The sequence below is a fragment of the Stegostoma tigrinum genome, chromosome 14 (assembly GCF_030684315.1).
Source record: "Stegostoma tigrinum isolate sSteTig4 chromosome 14, sSteTig4.hap1, whole genome shotgun sequence".
NCBI classification, from domain to species: domain Eukaryota; kingdom Metazoa; phylum Chordata; class Chondrichthyes; order Orectolobiformes; family Stegostomatidae; genus Stegostoma; species Stegostoma tigrinum.
In genome coordinates this window covers 60,639,471-60,657,611 of record NC_081367.1, presented here as the reverse complement: position 1 = coordinate 60,657,611, position 18,141 = coordinate 60,639,471, and the positions used below count along the sequence as shown (strand labels likewise).

General features: G+C 42.3%; 1 protein-coding gene across 3 annotated transcripts in view; it reads right to left on the bottom strand.

The window, feature by feature from the left end:
• Window positions 1-16,757, bottom strand: part of gpr160 (G protein-coupled receptor 160) — a 55,795-nt gene extending 39,038 nt beyond the window's left edge. For 2 of the 3 annotated variants that reach the window (XM_059650902.1, XM_048542458.2), the window contains exons 1-2: window positions 16,413-16,757; window positions 9,751-10,106 (exon numbers count right to left, since the gene is read on the bottom strand). The gene's annotated coding sequence lies outside the window, so the exon portion shown is untranslated. Of the gene's footprint in view, window positions 1-3,854; window positions 4,278-9,750; window positions 10,107-16,412 lie in introns of those variants that run through there. The other variant, XM_048542462.2, reaches the window with a different exon arrangement.
• Between the last annotated feature and the right edge of the window lie 1,384 nt (window positions 16,758-18,141).

The following is an 18,141-nucleotide window of genomic DNA, read 5'->3' as shown; positions in this document are numbered from 1 at the left end:
GCAGCCCAATGGCATCAATGTGGACTTCACAAGCTTCAAAATCTCCCCTCCCCCCACTGCATCCCACAACCAGCCCAGTTCTTCCCCTCCCCCCACTGCATCATAAAACCAGCCTAGCTCGACCCCTCACCCCATTGCATCCCAAAACCAGCCCAGCCTGTCTCTGCCTCCCTAACCTGTTCTTCCTCTCAACCATCCCTTCCTCCCACCTCAAGCTGCACCTCCATTTCCTACCTACTAACCTCATCCCGCCTCCTTGGCCTGTCCGTCTTCCCTGGACTGACCTATCCCCTCCCTACCTCCTCACCTATACTCTCCTCTCTACCTATCTTCTTTTCTCTCCATCTTCGGTCCGCCTCCCCCTCTCTCCCTATTTATTCCAGTTCCCTCTCCCCATCCCCGTCCCTGATGAAGGGTCTAGGCCCGAAACGTCAGCTTTTGTGCTCCTGAGATGCTGCTTGGCCTGCTGTGTTCATCCAGCTCCACACTTTAATACCACCATTAATTTGGTTATGGAAAAAAGTATGTTTAGTTGTGTATAAGAACACTTCTGGATATGAAACAAACGTATGCAACGAGGCTGCTCTGATATAAGCATGTATTGTCTTTCAAGTGAGACATTTAATAAGTTAAGAAAATAATAAATAAGGGGAGGAAAAGATCAGAGATAGTGGCAACTGCGGATTCTAGAGAATATGAGATAACAAGATGTGGAGCTGGATGAACACAGCAGGCCAAGCAGCATCAGAGGAGCAGGAAAGCTGACATTTCTGACCTAGACCCTTCTTCGGGTCTAGACCCGAAACGTCAACTTTCCTGCTCCTCTGATATTGCTTGGCCTGCTGAGTTCATCCAGCTCTACACCTTGTTATCGAGGAAAAGATCAATTGGCCTTTCAAGCCTGCGCTACCATTCAATTAGTTTGTGGTTGATTTGTTCATGGCCTCAGTTTCAACTTACTGCCTACCTGCCTCCACAATGCCCTATAATCCTTGACTCTATTGTCGATCAAAACACTCAACCTTGAACATATTCAATTATTCAATCTGCACTGTTCTCCAAGGTGGACAGTTCCAAAGATTGACAACTCTCTAAGAGTAGATTCCACTTTATCTTCATGGGAGGTTATCATAAAAGATCTGATCACAAAATTTCAAAGAAAACCAGGAGAAAAAGAGACATGCTGTCAGCTTTCCATCTTGGATTCTTCAATAATGGTGCAGGAATGCTGAACTTTGAAGGAAATGACCTGTTTCCAATCAACAGAATATTGACTTTAATCAAACTGCTCAACTGCTTGCACAATGCAAAACATTGCCAACCCTCAGAAAATCCAGCTCAGTCTGTGTGAGATTCTCACTTTGCCCATTGTTTTATAAAAAAAAACTCCCCATTTCTGACAGGAGATTCCAATCCCAGTTTCTTCAGAAATGCAGAGCTGTACTTCCAATCTGAAAGTTCTTTTATAGTGTAGGATTATTAGAGGAAGGCAAGCCATTCCCATTTTTACTTCGCCAACTGCCGTATTTTAAAATTTGAAGTTCCATGATCATGATCACTTTGACAGGTGTTGTCAAATGGTAAGTGTTTTAGAAAGCAATGAGATTAGGATACTGGAAGGGCGGGTGTCTGATGGGTGGCTTTGCACGTAAGTAGTGTGTCAAATGGGTAGGGGAGGAGGGTGAGTAGGATGGAAGATCTTTTTTATCTTCACTCACGGCACATGGGCATTGCTAGGTGGCCAGCATTAATTGCCCATCCCTAGCTACTCTTGACAAGGTAAGCTGCTCCAGTCCACATGTAATGGTTGTGGTAGATTGGCCCATAATGCCCTTAGGGAAGGAATTCTAGAATTTTAACCCAGTGACAGTGAAGGAATGGCGACATATTTCCAAGTTAGAATGATGAGTGACTTAGAGGGAAACTTGCAAGTGATGGTGTATCTGCTGCCCTTGTCCTTCTAGATGGAAGAGGTCATGGATTTGGAAGGTGTTTTCTAAGGATCTTTGATGAATTTATGCAGTGCGGAAATGGATAGTACACACTGCTGCTACTGAGCATCAATAGTAGACGGCGTGGATGTTTATGGATATGGTGCCAATGAAGCAGGCTACTTTGCTCTGCATGTTATCTAGATTCTTGCATGGAGTTACAGCTGCACTATCCAGGCAAGTAGGGAGTATTCTGTCACACTCTTGATTTGTGCCTTGTACATGGTGGACAGGTTTTGGGAAGTCAGGAGGTGAGTTATTCACTGTAGGATTCCCAGGCTCTGACCTGCTCCTGTAATATTCTGTTGATGTGGTGAGTCCAGTTAAGTTTCTGGTCAATGGTAACCCCAAAGATGTCAACACTGGGGATTCAGTGATGTTACTACCATTGAATGTCAAAGGGTGATGGTTAGATTTTCTGTTATTGGCAATGGTCATTGTGTGGTGTGGTGTGACTTGCCACCTGTCAGCCCAAGCCAGAATATTGCCCAGACCTTGTCGCAATTGAACACAGTCTGCTTCAGTATCTGGGGAGTTGCAAATAGTACCGAACATTGCACAATCATTGGTGAACATTGACCCTAATGATTTTTATGGCTGGAGGAAAGGTCGTTGATAAAGCAGCTGAAGGTGATTGGGCCTAAGGCACTACTCTAAGGGACTCCTGCAGAGATGTTCGGAGCTGAAATGCCTGACCTCCAACAACTACAACCATTTTCCTACGTGCAAGGTATGACTTCAACCAGCAGAGAGTTTGTCCCTAATACAGATTGATTTCAGTTTCGCTTGGGCTCCTTGATGATACATTTGGTCAAACAAAGCCTTGATGTTAAGGGCTGTCACTCTCACCTCAGGAATTTTGCTCTTCTGTCCATGTTGCGAGGTGCCAAGAGGGGTGCTGGTAAATCATGCAGTGTTTAGGGTAAGTTGGAGTTACTGGGAGATATCATATCCTATAGGGCTGGATAGCATAAAGATAGATTGGGCCTGGAGCTGGGGAGGGCAGCGGTGAGTCTGTAGTATGGGTGGTCTGGGGGTGTGTGGGGAAGGAAAGGTGTCAAGTCCATAGAGATGTTGATGAGGGGAAGGGGTAGTGGCTGCGTCCTGGGTCAGGAAGGGGTAGATGGGAAGCAAAGCAGGGGATGACAGGTTTAGGCTCAGAGTGGGGGGGTAAGATGTGAACAGTTTTAGAATGGAAGAAGTTGAATGTTTGGTCCAGAGCAGAGGAAGGATAGATGTCAGGTCTGAAGCAGGACAGGGCATTGAGATTCAGGGCCGTCTACCATGTGTATGTGACCTGGGGGTGGTGTCGTTGTGGATGCATGAGGTAAATATGAGGTCAGTTGAATAGTTACTGAGGGGTTGGATTTTTAAACAAAAACACCAATGTTGGTATCTCTGGCTAGGGCAGCATTTATTGCCCATTCCTAACTGCTCAGAGGGCAATAAAGAGTCAAACACAACACAAACACATAGAGAGAAGGGGAAGATCAAACAACTCAGATAATTAACCAGGAACACCAGCCCCAATCTGCTATGGCAGGAGTGGAGGTTCCCTTCTACTAATTAAACACAATATACCAGGAGAAGCTCACCTTGCCCCTCGTAATTTGTTATAAGAGTAGTTAAATGGAAGGAATCCCTATTACTCATTTTATAAGCAAAAGATAATGATTTATTTATTTAACTCTAACAGTAAACAAATTACAGAACTACTAACAAACCGAATAATTCCCCTTTAACTACTGTTTCCTAATAAAACAGGATTCTAATTGTATACTGTTTCAATAAACACAGGTTTCGCTCATGTAAATCCAAGTTGTAAGAGAACAACAAATTAAAGCTGAGAATCTCAAAGCTCACACTGAATGTGTCTTCCGGAATGTTTTGCCTTTTCCATTGTTTCTCCAGCCTTTCTTCTGCTGATCTTGCTGTCAGGAATGTTTTCTCCGCAATTTCTTCTCTGAGGACTCTGCTAGAAGTGCCGTGGTACCTTTGATGGCACTTTTTTTAGAGAGAGCTTAATGATTTTGTGTGAGAGCTAGGTTTATTTCTCAGATGGTGGCTTTGCTTTTGCTTCAAATGACAGTTGGCCCTCACCAATTTTCAAAAAGAAACCCTTTTATATACCCCCAATGTTGTCAAAACCATCAATTTTAAATTCAATTGGCTTTCAATCATTGTGTGCTTATTTAAATTAATTGGCTGAGTCCAGCTTGTTGCCAAAACATCAAAACAGAACCTCTGTTTTGCCTGCCAGCTGTAAGGCCTTCTGATACACTTGTTTCAGTTTGGGGCTCTCTGTACAGTACTTGCAAACTTCCCAGCACAGACAAAGCGCAATCTCTTAAAGGGGCCATGCACTGCTTTTCCCCACTATCATTTTACAAACAAATTCTAACTTCCTGCATTCCAATTCATGAGTATTTTACACAACATTGTAACACATTGCTGTGGTTCCCTAGTTGCAAGCAGACCAGACCAGGTAGGTGTGGCAATTTCCTTCCTTAAAGGGCATTAGTGTGCTGGATGGGTTTTTCGGACAATTGGCAATCATTGGATTCATAGTTCCAGATATTTATTGAATTCAAATTCCACCATTTGCCATAGTGGAATTCAAATGCAGGTCCCCAGCATATGACCTGGATCTCTGGATTAACCATCCAGCACTATTACCACTTGGACATTGCCTTCCCTACAGGTGAAAACAAGAAACCCAAGAGGGTGAAAAGGAGGTGAAAGGCCTCAGGTTTCCTCACTGTAATGGCGTGGTGGGGCACATTAAGTTACAGTGCCAGTTCTTTAAGTAAGGCACAGGGAAAAAGAATGGGGTAAGAGAGGCTAAGCCAGAGGGATTAGTTGAAGTAGTAAAGGGAATCTCAAAAGAAGTTGAGGAGCTGCAGGAGAGTGCACATCCTAGTGTTGGGCTAGCTAGTGAGATGGTGCGCAATCTCTAAGAAGACTTCACCTCCGTGGATAATGTTTACCCACAAAGAACAGGGGGGAGAAGGTAAAGTAGTAAAAATATTGAGAGATACGGGAGCTAACCAGTTTCTAATAGTAAGAGATGAACGTATTTGCACTCCTTCTGAAATGTTACCTAAGAGAGTGGTAATTTGTGGAATAAATGGAGAGAGATTTAGCATTCCCCTGTGTTAGCTCAGGTTGGAAAGTCCAGTCAAGACTAGGGAAGTGACAGTGGGGAGTGATTGAAAGAATATCTATTCCAGGCATACAGTATGTTCTTGGAAATGAACTAGTAGGATCAAAGGTAGAAGCAATGCCCCTTGTAGTGGAGAAGCCAAAGGAAGACCAGGGAACTGAGGAGTTAAGAGGAAAATGCCCTGGATTTTTTTTCCAAACTGGGTGGTGACATGATCCCACAGTCATATGTTAAAGCAAGAAGGGAAAACCAAAAAGAGAGATGAAGGAGTTGAGGTCCAGTTAGGTGACATCCTGTTTGATGAAATGGTAAAGGGAAAACCTGAACAGGTACAGGAGTGGGCAGAGGTGTTTAGTTCTGAAAGATTAATAGATTTACTGCAAAAAATGAGACAATGAAAGGTTTATATCATAAAGCCTACTCGGAAAAGGAATCAGAATGTATTCCTCAATGTTATTACCTTAAAGACAGAATCCTAAGGTGAAAATGGAAACCACGGCAGGTTACTGCAGAGGAGAAATGGGCGGAAGTGTGCCAGATTGTATTGTTGGTAGGATATGGACAGGCAGTATTGAGGGTAGTGCATGAATTATCTGTAGGAGGTCTCATAGGAGTGAGGAAGATTCTAGCTAAGATTTATAAGCATTTCTACTGGCCTGAATTATGAAAACATACAGTTCAAATTTGCCAGACTTATCATATCTGTCAAATGGTAGGAAAGTGACAGGCAGCAATAAAGCCAGTGCCTTTGATGCCCATTCCTGCATTTAAAGAATCTTTCATGTGGCTTCAAAACAATTTTACACAGTGTTCAGCAGAAGTATATTCCAGTGGTAAGGAAGAACTGTAGGAAAAGAGAGAACCAGCCAAAGATGTCTAAGGAAATAAAGGAAAGTTCAGATTGAAAAAACACACATACAAAAAAGCAAAGAGTAGTGAGAAACTAGTAGACTGGGAAATCATTAAAGGCCAACAGAAAGCCACAAAAAAAGTTATAAAGAAAAGAAAGATGGGTTATAAGGGTAAAATAGCTCAGAATATAAAAACAGCAGGCAAAAATTTCTATAAATATGTAAATCATAAAGAGTGGTGAAGGCAAACATTGGTCCTTTAGAAGATCAGAAGGCCAATTTAATAACTGGGGGTGAAGAAATAGCGGAGACATTAAACAGAGATAATGGGAACTGCAGATGCTGGAGATTCCAAGATAATAAAATGTGAGGCTGGATGAACACAGCAGGCCAAGCAGCATCTCAGGAGCACAAAAGCTGACGTTAAACAGTTATTTCGTGTCAGTCTTCACTGTGGAAGAAACAAATAACATGCCGAAAACTAATGGCAAGACGGTTATAGCAGGTGAGGACCTAGAAACAATCATTATCACTAAGGAGGCAATGCTGGGCAAGCTAATGGGGCAAAAGGTAGACAGGTCTCCTGGCCCTGATGAAATGCATCCTAGGGTACTAAAAGAGGTGATGGGGGAAATAGCAAATGCACCAGTAATTATTTACCAAAATTCACTGGACTCAAGGGTTGTTCCTGTAGATTGGAAAACAGCCAATGTGATGCCACTGTTTTAAAAAAGGAAGTAGACAAAAAGTTGGTAACTATAGCCAGTTAGCTTAAGCCAGTTAGCTTAACTTCAGTAGTGGGGAGAATGCTTGAATCTATCATTAAGCAAGAAAAAGCAAGACATCTGGATATAAATTGTCCCATTGGGAATACCCAGTATGGGGTCATGAAGGGTAGGTCATGTTTAACTAATATGATGGAATTCTTTGAGGACATTACTTGCATGGTGGACAGTGGGGAACCTGTTGATGTGGTGTATCTGGATTTCCAGAAGGACTTTAACAAGATGCCACACCAAAGGCTGCTACATAAGATAAAGATTGTACAGTAATACAGGTAATGTGTTCGCATGGATAGAGGATTGGTTGACTAGTAGAAAACAAACAGCAAGGGTAAATGGGTGTTTTTCTGGTTGGCAGTCAGTGGCTGGTGGTGTGCCTCAGGGATCGGTGTTGGGACTGCAATGGTTTACAATTTACATAGATGATTTGGGCTTGGAGATTAAGTATGGTATGTCAAAATTTGCAGATGACACTAAGATGACTGGTACAGCAAAGTGTTCAAGAAGACACTGAAAGTCTACAGAGGGATATAGATAGTCTAAGTGAACGGGCAAAGGTCTGGCAGACAGAGTACAATGTTGATAAGTGTGAGGTCATCCATTTTGGTAGGAATAACAGCAAAATGGACTACGTTTAAATGGCAAAAAATTGCAGCACACTACTGTGCAGAGAGACTTGGGTGTCCTTGTGCATGACTTGCTAAAAGTAGGATTGCGGGTGCAGCAGGTAATTAAAAAGGCAAATGGAATTTTGTCTGTCATTGCTACAGGGATGGAGTTTAAAAACAGGGAGGCTATGCTGCAGCTGTATACAGTCCTGGTGAGACCACACCTGGAGTACTGTGTGCAGTTTTGGTCTCCTTACTTGAGAAGAGATATACTAGCACTGGAGGAGGTACAGAGGAGATTCAATCGGTTGATTCCAGAATTGAGAGGGTCGGTCTATTAGGACAGACTGAGTAGGCTGGGATTATACTCATCGAAATTCTGAAGAATGAGGGGAGATCTTATAGAAACATATAAGATTATGAAGGGAGTAGATAAGATGGAGGCAGGGAGGTTGTTTCTGCTAGCAGGTGAAACTAGGACTAGAGGGCATTGCCTCAAAAATAAAGGGAAGCAGATGTAGGACTGAGGTCAGGAGGAACTTCTTCACCCAAAGGGTTGTTAATCTGTGGAATTCCCTGCCCAGTGAAGCGGTTGAAGCCACCTCGCTGAATGTTTTTAAGGCAAGGCTCAATAAATTTTTGAACAGTGAAGGAATTAAGGGTTATGGTGAGCGGGTGGGGAAGTGGAGCTGAGTCTCAAAAAGATCAGCCATGATCTTATTAAATGGCAGGGCAGGTTTGAGGGGCCAGATGGTCTACTCCAGCTCCTCGTTCTTATGTTCTTGTGTTCCATGCTCTTACATAATGATTGATTGTGCAAATCCTCTCCCTAAAACCAAAAGTGGAAATCAATATTTGCTGATCATAATGGATGTGTCTACCAGATTTCTAGAGGCAATTCCATTAAGGAATCTTAAGGTGAAATAGGTTGTGGAGGAGTTGCTTGCTTTCTTTATTTGACACTCCACTCACACCAATTGTAATGATCTTTCTATCTCTCTGCCCTTGCTCTCTCTGCCTGTAAATTCTATGTTCTACGTGCATCCCTCTCACCACTTGATGAAGGGGCTATGCTCCGAAAATTTGTGATTTCAAATAAACCTATTGGACAATTAACCTGGTGTCATGTGGCATCTGACTTTGTATATTCTCCAATCCTAAATCCCTTAGATTTAGCTGCTTTGTTATTCAACACACCTTAATTTTGTACATTCCTCGCCAGTAATTTGCCCTGATAAAATTTACTCTTCATACCTCTGTGAGTAATACCTAAAACTCTTTTTCGATCTTGGTGCTTCATGGTAAGAGGTAGTGAAGGGAGAAGCAGATTTAAAAACACTTTTCTTGTTAAATAGCCAAGGGTGATTCATGTTCCAGGTTCTGGATAAATGCCAGATTAGGCAGTTGTGTTTTCAGGCAAACAGCTCTAGAAGAGACCTTAGTACACAAATTTCAACCCAAAATACATTGATACAAATAACTTCTCTTTTTGGAGTATTTCTAATGCATAATGAAGATGCAACACAAAGCATACAGTCTAAATCATCTTGAATAAAGAGGTTTGCTAAACATCCAAATATAAGTACATTAGGGAGGGCTGTTCAGCTGCCTTCCATAATGGCTTTTATTGCTTTAGCTATAACATCGATTCAAGAGTACTATTGTAGTAGCCATACCTGAAATTCTGTCAAAGCAGGATATTGAAAAAAGAGCAGAAAGCTGTCATTTTAAAGTCAACCAAATTGCCTTTGGACATGTGGACTGAATCAGGTCAAGAAAGCAGATATGCCTGTCAGAGATAATGGGAACTACAGATACTGGAGAATCCAAGATAACAAAGTGTGGGGCTGGATGAACACAGCAGGCCAAGCAGCATCTTAGGAGCACAAAATCTGACGTTTTGTGCCCAAAATGTCAGTTTTTGTGCTTCTAAGATATGCCTGTCAGAATAGTCTTTCAGTCATCCGTGATAATTGTCATGGTTTATCAGCACTGAGATTAGCTTTCAATTCTAGGTTTATTAATAGAATTTAAAAATCAGCCACCTTAGGTAGATTTGAACTCATGGCCCAAGAAAAGCTATTTTGATTGCTACTTTACTAGATTGACCATTATGACAGCAGTTTTTGCATTCAAATGGGGTGCCTCACAACCATGCACAAAATACAGCCTCCATCCAGGCAACTTTGCCACGTTGGTACTTGGTAGTTCTGGAATTTATTTTTAAAAAATTGTCACCCTAAAATAACTTGCGTGCAAACCTCATGAAAGCCATCAGTAAAAATATTCCTCATATGTTAGAATGAGCATCCAGTCTGTTTAAATAAATTGTTACCCTAAATTAAAGCCACTCACCTGGGTACAGTGCTTTCCTCTCCTGTGAACACTCGATTTAATGCAACATTGCTGTTCCGACCATTTGACACATTCAGCAATTGACAGAACTTTGAGTTGTAATTGTTAAAGAAAGGAAGGAGAAAGTGTGACAAAGAGAGAAAGTATCACAAAAACTGAAGGAAGAATGATATATATTCCTTTGCTTATCACTTAACTCCTCCCACGAATGAATATAAGTCTAAGCCCCAGGCCATGGGCGTGATCCATATCTCAAATGTTGTCAGGTTTACCAAGTGACGAATAGCACACAAGTAAAACCATAATTGTTTTGCTTATATGACTGGTTTCCAAGGTTAAGCAATTCATGTCTCTCCCTGCAAATGAATAAACAAAAATGTCTTTGTTGTAATTACATTGGTGTAATTTCTACATAAAAGTACATTTTATTGTAAAACAAATTGTGATCAATAGAAGTGTATGTTCCAAATATTTGGTTGTTCATCTAATTCCTTGGCTCAACTAAACAGCTAAGAAATTCATGAGAAATTTTACAGATGAGGAGAATACTTTCTGTTTCAATAGGAATAAAAAGTGTTCAAGGGGCCAAATTGTCTTCTTCTGTCCCTGTTTCTTATAGTCTTATAATAAATGCAATTACATGTAGACCTATGTGCTCTGAGTGCACCTCAACCTGCTTTACAGTCGACTAAGTACTTTGAAAGGGAAATGTGGCATACAAGTTGAGCACAACAAAGTTCCACAAATAGCAAAGGGTGATATCAAAACAGTATCATGGGATCTGTTGCATTCACCTGAGAGTATATACAGGTCCTCATTTCAAAAGATCTTTGAAAAGACAGAACGTTGTGGCAGCAGAGCACTCCCTCTGGGAACATCAGCCTGTGTTTTTGTTCACAGCACATACTGGTAATGTATGACTCAGAAATGAGAATGGCATCAAGTCAAGAGATAATGGGAACTGCAGATGCTGGAGATTCCAAGATAATAAAATGTGAGGCTGGATGAACACAGCAGGCCAAGCAGCATCTCAGGAGCACAAAAGCTGACGTTTCGGGCCTAGACCCTTCATCAGAGAGGGGGATGGGGGGAGGGAACTGGAATAAATAGGGAGAGAGGGGGAGGCGGACCGAAGATGGAGAGTAAAGAAGATAGGTGGAGAAGGTGTGGGTGGGGAGGTAGGGAGGGGATAGGTCAGTCCAGGGAAGACGGACAGGTCAAGGAGGTGGGATGAGGTTAGTAGGTAGCTGGGGGTGCGGCTTGGGGTGGGAGGAAGGGATGGGTGAGAGGAAGAACCGGTTAGGGAGGCAGAGACAGGTTGGACTGGTTTTGGGATGCAGTGGGTGGGGGGGAAGAGCTGGGCTGGTTGTGTGGTGCAGTGGGGGGAGGGGATGAACTGGGCTGGTTTAGGGATGCAGTGGGGGAAGGGGAGATTTTGAAACTGGTGAAGTCCACATTGATACCATATGGCTGCAGGGTTCCCAGGCGGAATATGAGTTGCTGTTCCTGCAACCTTCGGGTGGCATCATTGTGGCAGTGCAGGAGGCCCATGATGGACATGTCATCAAGAGAATGGGAGGGGGAGTGGAAATGGTTTGCGACTGGGAGGTGCAGTTGTTTGTTGCGAACTGAGCGGAGGTGTTCTGCAAAGCGGTCCCCAAGCCTCCGCTTGGTTTCCCCAATGTAGAGAAAGCCGCACCGGGTACAGTGGATGCAGTATACCACATTGGCAGATGTGCAGGTGAACCTCTGCTTAATGTGGAATGTCATCTTGGGGCCTGGGATGGGGGTGAGGGAGGAGGTGTGGGGACAAGTGTAGCATTTCCTGCGGTTGCAGGGGAAGGTGCCGGGTGTGGTGGGGTTGGAGGGCAGTGTGGAGCGAACAAGGGAGTCACGGAGAGAGTGGTCTCTCCGGAAAGCAGACAGGGGTGGGGATGGAAAAATGTCTTGGGTGGTGGGGTCGGATTGTAAATGGCGGAAGTGTCGGAGGATAATGCGTTGTATCCGGAGGTTGGTAGGGTGGTGTGTGAGAACGAGGGGGATCCTCTTGGGGCGGTTGTGGCGGGGGCGGGGTGTGAGGGATGTGTCGCGGGAAATGCGGGAGACGCGGTCAAGGGCGTTCTCAATCACCGTGGGGGGGAAGTTGCGGTCCTTAAAGAACTTGGACATCTGGGACTTCCGCCTGGGAACCCTGCAGCCATATGGTATCAATGTGGACTTCACCAGTTTCAAAATCTCCCCTTCCCCCACTGCATCCCTAAACCAGCCCAGTTCATCCCCTCCCCCCACTGCACCACACAACCAGCCCAGCTCTTCCCCCCCACCCACTGCATCCCAAAACCAGTCCAACCTGTCTCTGCCTCCCTAACCGGTTCTTCCTCTCACCCATCCCTTCCTCCCACCCCAAGCCGCACCCCCAGCTACCTACTAACCTCATCCCACCTCCTTGACCTGTCCGTCTTCCCTGGACTGACCTATCCCCTCCCTACCTCCCCACCCACACCTTCTCCACCTATCTTCTTTACTCTCCATCTTCGGTCCGCCTCCCCCTCTCTCCCTATTTATTCCAGTTCCCTCCCCCCATCCCCCTCTCTGATGAAGGGTCTAGGCCCGAAACGTCAGCTTTTGTGCTCCTGAGATGCTGCTTGGCCTGCTGTGTTCATCCAGCCTCACATTTTATTATCATGGCATCAAGTCAATTCTGGTTTGTACATAATGGAATGCAATACACTAAGAATGATCAAACCTGGTCTATTTGTGCATTCTGATGTGGTGGTGTAAGTGAAGGTCTATGGAATCGAAGTGTGTGAACTTCACAGGTGAGTTAAATGAGGAATTCTCAGGTTTAGTTAAGCATTTTATTTTGGAAATTAACCTGTTCAAGCACTCATTCAGCATATACATTTTTCACAGTCATTGAAGCTGAAGTATCATGGATGCCAAAGCATAAAACTTTAATTTGTCATATTAACTGCTTGGAATAAGGTTTAATAAGCAGAAACATAAATGCTTCAAAAAATGTTGGATCAATTTAAAGCTTTCATACACATAAATTATACATTCAAATACACAACTAAAAGCACAAACAGGTTCAGTATTAATTTGAAACAAGCAGAGAAAGATGCAAATGACCCTAGTTAGTCAGGCAGGAGTCAGATGTGGTTAGCAATTGTTTGTGGTAGGATGGTCTCAAATCAAAATGTTGCTACATACTTGTGGACTAAAGGATATTATTTAAAACGGAAAACAAAAAACATAGAGTTGGCATATTTCTTGTAGGACTGTTCAAAGAATGCAGGCCTCACTGGCTGAGGCAGCATTTATTGTCCATTCCTAGTTGTCCTTGAGAAGGTGCTGGTGAGCTGCCTTCTTGAACCACTGCAGTCCATGGAGTGTACAGCCACCCTCAGTGCTGTTGGAAAAAGAGTGCCAGGATTTTGACCCAACAACAATGAAGGAATGGCGAAATAGTCCCAAGTCAGGATGTAGTACAGCTTGGAGGGGAACTGGCATAAGTAAGGGGCCATGTTTAATTTTGCAGCAAATACAAATGAATGCATTATTTCAGAATTATCTCTTAAAACTAATCTCTCTATGACTTTTGGAAGTAAAATGGAGGGAAATGCTCTCAAGAAGAGCAAGATCTTGCATTTGTAGTGTTTCTCATAACATTTGTTGACTCAATTTATTTCATATTGAAATATTTCTAAAGTGAGCTACTATAATATAGGAATGTTGTAATTATATGTTATATTACACTATTAAACCTGTGACAATTAGTTCGTGAAGGAGGAGACCAGGAGTCAATACTCACTCAGTTTTAGTATTGTTCAGGAAGTGAAACATGACAAATCTATAGCCCAACTATACAACCCAGCACAAGTGGTAATAAATGTCTTTTAATATGTGCACAAGTAATTATCCAATGAATAGTACTCTTACAATGCAAAGACAAATGGTAGCCATTATGTACACAGCAAGCTCCCACATCAGATGATAATCAAATTACATCATCTGGTTTTCAGACTTTTGCGATGGATAAATATTGGCCAAGAAACCTGATTTACAATCTTCAAAATAGCAAAGTGCAATCACTCTTCCCAACCTAAAAGGACAGACACAGTCTTGATTTAATCTTTTAGAGAAATTATAGCAACATTAGCACTCCATTGGTATTGGCACTGGAGTATTAGCCTGGATTACATTATCATATGTATTGGAGTGGGATGCGATTCCACAATTTTCTAACATCAGGTGAATATATTACCGCTGGACCATGACTAAACCCACATGATGGACCTAGAGGACCTAAAACCAAGATTTCACAAATTCCATTGTGACAAACAATGCCTATGTAACAGGACGTCCAGTAACAAATGACACTGGCGATGAAAGGTACTGAGCAAGAAAGCTAAATAGTTTGCCAGGACCTTCAGCAGTATGTGGTGATGGTGAGCAAGGACAGCTGGAGGAATCAAACAGACTCTTGCTTGGAAAGGATTGGTGTCTATGCTGGGGAGAAAGTTGACAGGAACAATAACTAGAAAGACAAAAGGAATTCCTCAGCCCAGTGTAACCCATGCGTATGTTCCACGCTCATAATATAAACAGTTGTATGTTTATCTTTAATATCCTTTCCTTTGTGTGACCTGATGCTAGTGGAATAAAGCCTCCTTGTTCTATGATCTTTGGGCTGCACGTGTGTTCAAATCTAATTATACACCTTCATATAATGAGAGAAGTCAGATGGGAGAATCTCACTATAGGTTATTGCCAAAGTACCTCACTGCAGTTTGCTTCATAACAAAAGACGTCCCCTCCATGTCAACTAGAGACGTTGCCGCAGCTTTGAAGTTGTTTGACTAGCCTTGGGAAATATTGGGCTAGCTTTGACAGCTGCCTAATCTCCAGAGTTTTATCCAAGCACTTCTGGTCTGAGTTGATCACAGACTTTATCGTCTAAGTTAACCTAACGTTAACAAATCTAACAATCTCCAGCCTTTCTCAACAAAAACTTTACACATGAAAACATTTGCAGAACTGGAAGTAGAGCTAAAAAATATTTCTCTTCGTAAGCTATGGGTGTTTCTCTCAGCTTAAAAACAGTCCCGAAATTTCTTATATAAGTCTTGAGGTACCATTGGTTAACTTGTTATGTCACAAACCATCTTAGGATAAATAAAAATCCATTTGTTCTGAAAACAAGTCCCCACAAATTGTTTTAAAAACACACCTCGGCTACAAAATCATTCATAAATTAATTAATTTCCTCTGACACATAGAAAAACCTCAATGTCACTACTTCAAAATCAAAAATCTAAACTTATTACAAATTATATCAAAAATGTAAATCACACAGTTGATATCACAATGTAACAATCTTCTGACTTTTATTCCTGCTTTCATTGATCTGTCGGGTTTGCTCTGTACATCAATAACCCAAAGTAGTCCTAAAAACAGGGTATACCCAATTTTTTTTATTAAAGCCAAGTACCCTGCAAAAATACTACAAACCAGTACATCATAAGCTTGATCATGCAACAGTTACAGTCACCAATGAACTGGTTTATGTGGGCTTGTCCAAGGATCAAACTAAAACAACTGATCAGCCTGCTCCATCTCAACCTCCAGCCATTAATCAGAGACCTCTTGAACTAGCTAACTATTGCTCTGAATCAAGTTTTCTTATACCTTTCTTCCATACAGAAAAATTGTGATCAACTTTGACACTGTCTAGTCTTCAGCAATTTGATCAGTTTACTGACTAGCAAACATCACAAATGTGTTATGTTTTCCCTGGCTGGTTTGATATTGCTCATTAAGACTTACTTGTTTCTCCTGCAAAGAGGCTTATCTCTTGATTTTAATAAAGTTTGCTTCACTTGCTTATATTGTTGCCACCTTTATGTCATCCAATCAAATGTTTAGACAGCATTATTCTATGATTAAGCACTCTCTGTTTAAGTGATAAACAGTCCACATTATCACATCCGATACATCAAACTGTTTTTAACAGAATACTAGTCTTTCAGATACACTGTGACAGTTCAGTCCATCATTGTTGAATTTAAAATACTTAATTGAAAACACACAAACACACACAGACAGACAGACAGACACAGACACACACACACACACACACACACACACACACACACAGACACGCACACACACACTCATTTCTGAGACACAGAAACATGAAAATCAGTGACCCTTGTAATCATTAAGTCATAATCTAGCCACTGACTTTTCAAAACAGCAGGCTGCTTGTGCTTTTTATTCTCATTTCATTCGATTTTGATTAACTCAGCAAATGTTAGGTTAATGTCTACAAAGGAGTGTGGCATTTGGAGTATTGGGTGGAACTTTCCAGAGTCATTTAGGAGTTTTAGAAAAGTGGGCGAGCAAACTTAATTCGATGGGAAGCTAAATTTCTGTTTACTAACTCTGAATTAAACATTTGTGATTAAGCTCTCAGGAGCTTTCAGGCGGGACAAATTTCCCAATTGTAAACAGTGCAAACATGATTTGCATTCTTTAGCATGTCATGAACGCTCAATAATCAGTCCAGGTCATGGAAAGCATGTTGACACGCACAGTCTTGTTAGACAAAAACGGGAAACTAGTATGTTCAGAAACGCAACTATTTATATATTGTGTACCTGAAATATGAACTTGATGGGGTAGACTTCTTCCTCCAAGGTCTGATGGGGATAAATGGTAAATTTGGCTCCTTCAAAAAAGGTCATTTCTTTGTACAAACTCTTGCTGTGTTAGGGATTGAACAACTCACGAGAAGTCTCAGTTCTGTACAATCTGGCTTGTTGTTACATTGTTAGGAGTGAAAGTTGACAGGATCAATAATTCTCCTCCCGCAAGGAAGCCACGTTGAGTGATGCTAGCAAACATGACAAGAGCAGGCAGGACTGACTTAAAAAAGATGGAAAAGTTCAAAAAAACAGCTCTTGCAGTTGTGCCCTCATCCCACAGAAGCCTTTGATCTGGTCAGAAGTCAGATGCGTACAATCTTCTCATTGCAATTAATGATCAGTGACCTGATGCAGTGAACTTAATTTTTGTAATCATTCTTGGGCGTTGCTGGCTGTGTTGAATTTGCTGCCCAGCCCTCCTTGCCTTTAAGGAAGGGTTGGTGAAATGACTTTTTAAAATCTTGGCAGTCTATTTGGAGTAGGTAACCACAAAATGCTCTGGGAGGTGTTTCTGGATGTGAGCTCAGCAACATTGAAGAAATGACAATGTATTTCCAAGCCAGGATGGTAAGTGACTGAGAAGAGAAATTTCAGCTGATTGTGTTCCCATGTATTTGCTGCCCTTGTCCTTCTAGATGGTAGTGGTTGTGGGTTTGAAGGTGTTGTCTGAGGAGTCTGGGTAAATTTTTGCAGTGCATCTTGTGGAGGCGAAAGTTTGTGGAAGTGGTGCCAGTCAAATGGGCTGCTTTTTCAAAGACGGTGTTGAACATCTTGTATGTTGTTGGCAGCCCTCTCATCCAGCCAAGTGGACAGTACTCTCCTGACTTGTCCCTTATTGTTGATACACAGGTTGTGGGATTGCAGGATTCCCAGCCTCTGGGTATTGCAGAATCTTTTGTTTTCAGTGTGAACACTGACACATGTGAAAGACAGTATCACTGTGGTGCCAGTAGCGTTGCATTGGCAGTGGAAAGAAATGAGAGACATTGATTACAAATAAAGCATCTAATGGAGATGGCTGGCTCCTAGTTCTGGCTGTGGCTGTGGCTGTTCTGTTAGTGGCATTCTTACAATGCAAACTCATATTCATAGGAACATGAAGCATTTCGTAGACAGTGAAACATAACCTGGCAGAGAGTAGCAAATCATTCACCCTCTTGTGGTACTGGAAACAAGTTCTCTTAAGGCACACACGGGTGCTGCCCTCTTCAGCCACCTCTGTTCAGGCTTCCTTTGCCAGTTGTAATGACCTCCTGCTGCTGTCCTGAGGATAAAATTCTTTCCTTCTGTCTTGGGCACCTTCCAGGAGAACACCATCTCCGAAGAGAGATGCTGATTTATGCCTGATCTCTGACCATGGGGTGGGTTAGAGTGATGATCTAAGGTTGACTGATATTCCTCTGCATTTTAAACATGGCATTCTGAAGTTGGAGCTCAAAGGGTCCCAGTGGGCTTCAAAATCTTCTACCAGCCCACCAACCATTGCAGCTGGGCATTTAACACACTTGTGTATGTTTAATGATGTAAGAAGAATGCAATCTCATAGGATATTCTGACATGTTTGCAAGCAGAGATCTCTCCTGCTCTTCCTGTCATTTCCACATTTAGTCTAAAAAACTCCTAAATTCCACCCGTGGCATCTAGATTGTAACTGTTGACTAGAATGTGGAAGCTAGCTGTG